This window comes from Perognathus longimembris, chromosome 17 (genome assembly GCF_023159225.1).
Source record: "Perognathus longimembris pacificus isolate PPM17 chromosome 17, ASM2315922v1, whole genome shotgun sequence".
Classification (NCBI taxonomy): Eukaryota; Metazoa; Chordata; class Mammalia; order Rodentia; family Heteromyidae; genus Perognathus; species Perognathus longimembris.
In genome coordinates, this window is record NC_063177.1 from 49,456,788 (window position 1) to 49,465,498 (window position 8,711).

An 8,711-nucleotide genomic window follows, 5' to 3' on the forward strand; every position below is an offset into this window, starting at 1 on the left:
CTCTGAGATTTCCTGTAAATGCATTTTAAAAGCTACGAGTTGATTTTGCTACAGTCTGGACTTTTAACCACACCTGGGCCCCCGTGCCAGAGAGCCAGGCAAAGAAAAAGTACATTTGACATGAAAAATTTGAACATGTGGCAAAATACCTTGGCACTTTATTATTATTGGGTATCAATTCATCTCTGAAAGTGCTGACTGCAGGTTAGGCAAAATGGCAGCCTGTGCCAGCCAGTGGATTTGGTTGGGAGAAGCTTGGCTGACTCCCCAAAAGACTATGCCTACAATTTCTCTTTATTTTCACGAGTTTTAAAGCAAAGATATAGGTGAGCAGAGAACTAGATCCAAAGGGAGAAGGAAAGGAAAGGAAAGAAGTCCAGGGTTCTCCACATCGCTAGACATTATCACTAAAGGGACTAAAAAGGTTCCAAGTTTATATGGGGGTTTTTTTAATAATCAGAAAATATTATCTATTCTTTAGGGGATCAGGGCATTTCCTTGCATTTCACAGTCTTTTCTAGAGGAAAATACTCTAGAATGTGTTGAGCACAAGAAATATATGCTTGATTTGGTTGCCAGATAAATACAGGTGTCTCATATTTATATTTGATACATCTGGCAAGCCTAGGTATGAGGTAGTTACTGAGTTGGGAGATACAGCAGGAAGAAATTGGAATGAGAAAGGTTGACCACCCGCCCCCAAAAAAAGGATTATACTGTGTCCCAAGAGCTTTTATTTGTTGAATTCTGTTTAGAATCCTTGCTTTTTCAGATACCCCAAGTCTCTCCTAGCCCACTGTCAGTCCCTTGAAAATGTTAATTGATTGACTCCTTCTAAGAAAAGAGAAAAGCCAAGATTAGCCAAAGTAAATAAAGTCTCCAGTTTGAATATTTTATTTCATGGATCCCGATTTGGACATGCATGTTAACCATTTGGAAGACGTGCTTGGGAATGGTGAAAATATAATGCATTTTAAAACTCAACTACCTTTGAAAAAACTCCCACATTACCAACTCTCAGGTTATTTTTCATGTTTATATCTTAATGGATTCCACAAATCATTTTTTCTGTTTTTCTTGGTGAATATTGCTGATACTTACAAATGAGTGTCATTTGCCACCACCATGTTCCCTGCCCCCCAACATTGCCTCCCCCACCTTCATTGCTTCTTATAGAGCCAAAGCCCAAAGCTATAAATACAGAACCCTACTGTTAGGTGTCCCCATTCCCCCCCTTCCTTGCCTCCCACCCCCTCCCCTAAATGTAATGGATTTCTCTTTTCACGGTGTTAAAAGGTTCAGTAAATCACCGAGTTCACTTATTGATATGAAAGCCTTTCATTTGAAATCGTTAGTTTTAGCAAATTGCAAAAGGTAAAAAAAAATACAAAAGAGCAAATAAATCAAGGAAAAATTACAACAGGTTTTTACGAAGCATGGGTGGAGTGGAAAAAGTGATCTTGGTTTAATTGCCCACACTTAGTCATAACATGCAGGAAGCAGAGGTTTTAAAAAGTCCAATTGGGGCTGTGTTTTATATACACACGCACACACACACATATATTTTAAGGTGTTAATTTCCATCACATCATTCTGTGCTGGGTTACCATGTAAAAAGGCTGCTGGATCTTGATCTTCATGTGTAATGCTAAACTCACACTCTCTCTTGAAAGGTCAAACTGTCATGAAATAGTTGGTCTCCACAGCAGGGAGATCTCCATATGCTTGAGATCTTGGCATCCACCTCCTGGAGATAGAAGGAACAAATTATTTCACAAGTCTAGATTTTTTTTTAAAATCAGTGCATCTTAGTTGTGCCTCGTTGTTAACTAGCAATAGCTTAGTTAAGGTTAATTAATCAATTAACTAACAAAAGTTAATTAATGTGTTAAGTGTCTTAATCCTGATAGGATCCCACAACCAACAAAAGCCAGGTGTAAGTATTTCACATCTGTAATCCTAGCTACTCAGAAGATCTCAGTTCAAGTCCAGCCTGGGCAGAAAAGTTCATGAGACTCCATCTCCAAAATAACTAGCAAGAAATTTGGACTGGAGGAGTGGCTTAAGTGGTAAAAATGCCAACTGAACAAGAAGGCAGGGCAAATGGCAGGGCAAACAGAAGAACCTGAGTTTGAAACCCAGTATAGGCAAAAGCAATATACAATAGCTTTATTCAATCTTCCTATGGCCTGTAGCATTAAATTTCTTCTCCCTTAATTTCACAGTCACCACTTACCATTTTTGTTACACATTTGTTTATGCACTGGAACATTTACTTGTCTAATTCCTTACATCGTTTTACCTTTTGCATGCATACATCTCCTTTCCAAGTCTTTTGAACATACTCTAAGGACTCAGATCTCTCTGGAATATTTTGGTGCCAGTCAGTACCCAATCAGGACACCAGGAGTCCCAATATCAATATGATACTGACATGTATTGCTCAGTTAAGTTATTCGTATTGTTTCAGGAAACATACTTTAAGTAAAAGAAATCACACGTTAGATTGGAGAGAGGAAAGATCTTATGACATTGTAAAGTGCTGTCTAGAGAACAGGACAGGTGAAGGGCGTGTGTGTGTGTGTGTGTGTGTGTGTGTGTGTGTGTGTGTGTGTGTGTGTGAAGGGATTGGCTGTTAAAGGCATTGGTTCATATGATTTTAGAGCCTAGTCAAAAGTCTGTAGGGAAGATTCACTGGGTAGAAATTAAGGGGCTGAGAGCTGAGGATCATAGTGCAAAGCCAGTCAGAGCTTGATGGAAGTATGGACTCTGAGACACAATTCAGATAGGCTTTATCCAACTCTGTATTTTAATAAGAGTCTCAAGGTCATGCATAGGTAGACTTGAAACTTGAGAAATATATCACAAGAGTGCTATCTTGGCCAGGGAGAATTTCGTGCACCATTTTCCTAGTCTTCTGCAACATTTTCTGTCTTCGAAGTCAAGACTAGTGTCTGATAGCTTACTTCTACTCAATTTGGCTACACACAATCAAAGGGGTCAGTGTCTGGACATTGCTGCACACTGCTGAGACCCTCCCATCTATTCTGGTATTTATTTCATTTCCCTAGTGTGAAGCTGTGAATCACCAAAGGTAGTCAAATTTCACAGGATTCAGATCAAAGTTTCCTGAGCACTGTGAGGAAGTTGTATATATTTAAATCAAGGAATCACTAAACTCTTCAGAAAGATGTAACTCGAATTAGCCTTTGTGAATCTGTAAGATTGGGGACTTGGCTTCTTTTTTTCTTTTTCTATTGGAGAAAATAACAAAACATGCAGCACATGTAGAGTCAATTTGACCAACCTACTCAGCCATTAGGAAACAAACTTAAGTGTGACTGATGGTTGATATCAAATGCCTTCCATAGCTGAAAGCCACAGACAAAGAAGAAAGAAACAAGAGATGAAGTACAAAAGAGTAAACATTGAAAAAAAAGAATGAAATAAAATTAGAGGCAATCTCATTTTATGAAATAATATTTGCATGATATAAAAAGGTAGAATAGTATAGATATGTATTTTAAATATGCTCTAATAGTGACTCAGTTAGCTAAGCTTGACATCAGGATTCAGACAGATCGGGACTTGAAATTCACACTTGTTTATTAATGGTGTGTTCATTAATCTCTGTGCCTTGCTTTTCTTCCTTGTAAGATAGTGATCATTATGTATGCAGGGTTGATTGAAAAGAGATTAGGTGTAGAAAGCACATCACAGCACACAACAAATAATAATAGCCTAATTAAATGATAGCTCTCTAATTATAATTAGACATGTGAATTATGACTAATTCCTGCCTATGTCATTTGATGATTAGAAATTAATTTATTATAAAAGTATGTTTCGTTCACTTATAAAATGAGTGGAGTTGGCTTCAGGAAAAGTAATCTGCATTTATAAAACTCAGACTCAAGATACATAAAATATATTTGTTATCATGAGTATTACAGAGAAAAATTTGTCTAAGATTTTTCCAGGCAACATAAACAAATGGATAGTCAGTTTAAGTGGATTCCTTAAGGAACTTTTTTTTTTTTTTTTTGGCCAGTCCTGGGCTTTGGACTCAGGGCCTGAGCACTGTCCCTGGCTTCTTCCCGCTCAAGGCTAGCACTCTGCCACTTGAGCCACAGGGCCGCTTCTGGCCGTTTTCTGTATATGTGGTGCTGGGGAATCGAACCTAGGGCCTCGTGTATACGAGGCAGGCACTCTTGCCACTAGGCTATATCCCCAGCCCAAGGAACTTTTTTTATTAATAGTGAAGGAACCGCTTATTCATGGAACTAAATGTCACAAAATAATAAAATTAATAGTTATTATCTATATTCAAAGTTTATAAGGAGATTTTGTTACTTTTTAATTATTATTATCTTTAAGTAGTTGTACAAAGGAGTTGCCACTTAACAAAGCAGTTTAAGAATATAACATATCTTGATCAATGTCACTCTGTTTAATAATCTCACCCATCTCTACCCAACTTACGCCTTCCTTCACTCTTCTTAATTTTGTAGGGTTCACTGGACTCTTGACTACATTTCCCCTTCTTTTCTCTTCATAAGAAAATCTTCTGAATAGTACTTCTGATTAGACTTGAGGAGACTTACAGGACATAAATTGGTTGTGTTTCCAAAATTCATTGGTCTTATCCAAAAACAGAGAGTTGAAAATTTATTTAATAAGTTGTCGAACTAAAGAGAGAGTCCCTTGGGGAATGGAGCATGGATAAATTAGCATTTGAAAGTAGAAAATGAGAGATTAGTTTCAGTGATTAGAAAACTGTGGAGAAAATTTTTTTTCCCAAATGTATGGAGCTACTGAGGAGCAGTATATGACTTGGAGACTCCATGTCAGATTGAGAGGTGGTCTAATGGGAACCAGTGTAGCCTTATGATCTTGCACTGTAGGTTAACACCGTGGCTTTGTTGTGGTGTTGTTTTTCTCAGTAGTGCCCAAAGAAACATCATGTCTCATGCTGACTCCATGTGGATGCTTCAAGAAGGAAACTATCTTCTTCAAATGGTGTTCTTGTTGACCAAGGAATTGTATTCCAAGGTAAATGGTGAAACCACGTAAAACTAGTCAACTTTCAAGAATAGTTGATGAGAAATTCACCTAGCATTGACATATTGGTTGTTGGCAATGACCTAATAAATAAACATCAACTTGTTAAACTTTAATAGCCTGACATAGTGTCTTTTCTCTCAGGGGCATCTGTGAAAATTTCAACAACTTGTGCAAAATACTAAGAGCTATTTATTTTGCCCTTGCATTAAATTTTTTTAAACAAATATATAAAAAGACATCCTTCTAGTTCAAGCACCTAAGGCCATCTTAGGCCAACATATCCTGTTACCGTCTCAAATAGTAGTTAAGTCTCTCTGTTGAAAGCCAAATAAAGCAGGAAAATTGTGAAAATTCATTACATCACTGTATGAAAATTTAAGGCAGAATCTGATATTAAAAATTACACGAAAAGGTCAAGGAAAAGTCATCCTTCAGCGGATAGGTAATACTTGAATTCAACAAATGAGCAAAATAAGGTGATCTACAGATAAATTATCTGTTTCTATAGAAGTTAAGGTCACAATTGTAAACACTTAGCGCACTTTTTTCCTTTGTTCTTCATTGAAAATAGGTCTCGGATCACATAGCTCCCTTTTCTGTTTACTGTTGAAAACGGGGTCACTGTGTGACAAATACAATTGTGAAGTAAACATATCTCTATCTAAATAAGTAACAAAGTTTATTCTACAGTAGCTACATTGCTACTTGTGGGCAAATTCTTTCAAAGACATTAGTTTGGGAGACTATGCCTGTTCCAGAAATGCCTTTCCTGATGCAACTCTAAATGCACCCTCAATCAACTTGTCATTACTTGGTCATCACAATTATTTTCAGTCAGAAACCACATTTCCAGAGTGGCTACCATTGTGAAGCTCAACTGCTTGTTGTTTGGTTTAAGAAAACCATTAAGACATAACCATTTTACGTACTGATCGTACCCTCTGAGCCATATACTTTCAACTATGTTTTAGGCATTCAGTAATTGTGAAATCATATATATGAGTTAGTGATTCTTCATCTTTGAACCCTGTCAGACAATTCCAAAAGGAGAACACAAACATTGGGAAAAAAATTGTAATTGTTTTAAAGAAAACAAGGAGACCTTGGTCCTGATGTAATGTTTTAAAGACATAGAAATATCCAAACTTAGTAAATCTATTTGTATCCCAATCAGTCCTTTCAGGAACGATTTAAGTTTGAGGAAGCTAGGGTGAGGTCAGGAGTAGACCTGTCCTGCTTCATGCACAACCTTCAGAGGAGCAACATCACCATGACCAAGAAGCTTGTTAGAAAGAAAGGTTTCCCAAGGCCTGCTGAATGAACATCGACACATGGTCAAGGGTCCCAGAGAGCTTGGGGTGTAGGTAGCATTGGAGAAGTCATACTTAGGATGTTGATAGATTGAAGACTGTGATCTTCAAGTCAAGACACAAAACAAGAGTGAGGAAGAGTAGACTAACAAATATAAAACCAGGAAATGGCTTTCTTCTCCTTTGAGGGTTGTATAGATTGGTGAAGGGGATAAAAGACCTATTTTGATGAACCAAAAGCAGACAGAATAAAACAAATGTGAAATGATGTTATAATTTTATACAGTATAAAGTCAGGGCTATCATTTGTAAAAATAGTAACTCACTGCCATGGAGAGAAATCAACATATCAAAACATGAACTGTGAATTTTTGGTTTTGTGATTACAGGGATGTTTACATTCATGCATACCTACATATACACACGTGTGCACATACACACACATACTTTTGCTCCCACTTTCCTAATTGTGATTTGATATGACTAAAAAAATGTATCTTGAAAAAAATTAAAATTAAAATTAAAAAATATGTATCTTGACCATCCTCTGAGCAGTTATGCTTCTCCTAATAAGGGAGTTAAACTCAAACTTCAATGCCCTCATTAGTAACTCCAACATCTTAAAGCTATCCATAGGGAAATAAATTTTAAAAATGAAAATAACGGCTTTTGACATGCCCTGACCTTGCTAACCTTGCAGGTAAAAGCTCACCAAGCAAATAAATTTCATGTTGCTAATGCAAAGATCGACACACAAAACACAGGCTTTTGATGAGGTTCAGCTGTTAGTCTTTCTTGAGGCCATATAACACCGCCACAAAATGATGGCACAAAAATATGAGCTTATCAGGATGACTCAGAAGATTTATACAAGGGTACAGAATGCTACTGTCCTAGAGTACGTAGATTAATCAAAAGAGAATGTTTCACTGACAAAATAACCACACTTCTTTTGATTAGAATTATAAAAGCCTTTCTAGAATTCCTGCCTACCAAACTTGTTATCCAAAAACTAATATAACTTTAACCATAGCATCAGATTATATCCTTGTTTGAAATCATATGTACTGAGAAAACAGGATTTGAGGCATTTCAGAGCTATTGATCTTCACTTTAAAAAATGTTTGAACCATGAAAATCCTGTGTATGGTCCTCATTGTTAAATGTAATATGTACATTTCATATTATTCCTGGGGGGAAAAGTTTAACAAATAATACTTCATCCTCTATCCATACTATGCAAATAGCTCTGCATTATATAGTAGAAAACAACCACATTGGTCTACAAAAGCTCTCCTGAACTCCATTCTCAGGAAAAGTTAGAAATTCTACCTTGTGTTTTCATTTTGTTTCTATGTTAATGAAATCCATGGAGCTAAACCTACCCTGTAGTAGTAATTCTTATGTATTCTCATGTTAACCACTGTATTAATACTTCTTGGTGTTTTGCTCATTTTGTTCTATTGTATCCTAGTACAGTTTTTCTTTTTGCATCAGAAGTCCTCCAAAAGTATTCTTAACTGAAAGACTTAATAATGTTCATGGACACAATTTGAATGGGAGGTACTTGCTGGGTAACTTCTGTAACACACATGCGCAATCGTGGGATAGTCTTCCTAACACTTCTTGGAAATGAAAAAGACTAAGTCTAAATTAGCAGTGAAAGTTCCCAAGAATTAAAATATTATGAAGTGTGTTTAGTGCAACTTGTCACCAAGGATCCATGTGTGCATGTTTTCCTTATTTATATTGCCCAGGTTAGTCTTCTGCCTAATCAAACCTGATCCTTCTAGTGGTATTCAAATTGATTCTCTCCACTTTCCAACTACTAATGTTTCATAAGTATTAAAACCCATTTTGGGATAGAAAACTCTATTAGAATGAGAGCCTGAGTTATAATCTAACACCTTGCCAAACAACTAAATGCCACCTCAAAATATGTGTACAGTGTTACAATACTTCCAAGTGAGATGAAAAGATGCTTAGAATTAGCTCCAAACACTTCGTCAAAATAGTAAAGATTCAAAAAAAATTACTGAGAAAACATTCTGTATCAAAACATGACTTTGAGCCAGGAGCCAGTGTTGCACACCTGTGATCCTAAATAATCAGAAGGCTGATGATATCTGAGGATCTCAATTGGAAGCCAGCCCAGGTAGTTAAGTCCATGAGACTCATCTCCAATTAACGAAGACTCTTATCTCCCATTAACCACCAGAAAACCAAAACTGGTACTGTGGCTCAAAGTGGCAGGGTGCTAGTCTTGACTGGAGCTAAAAAAAAAAAAAAAAAAAACACCTCAGGGACAGTACCCAGGCCCTGAGTTCAAGCCCAAAG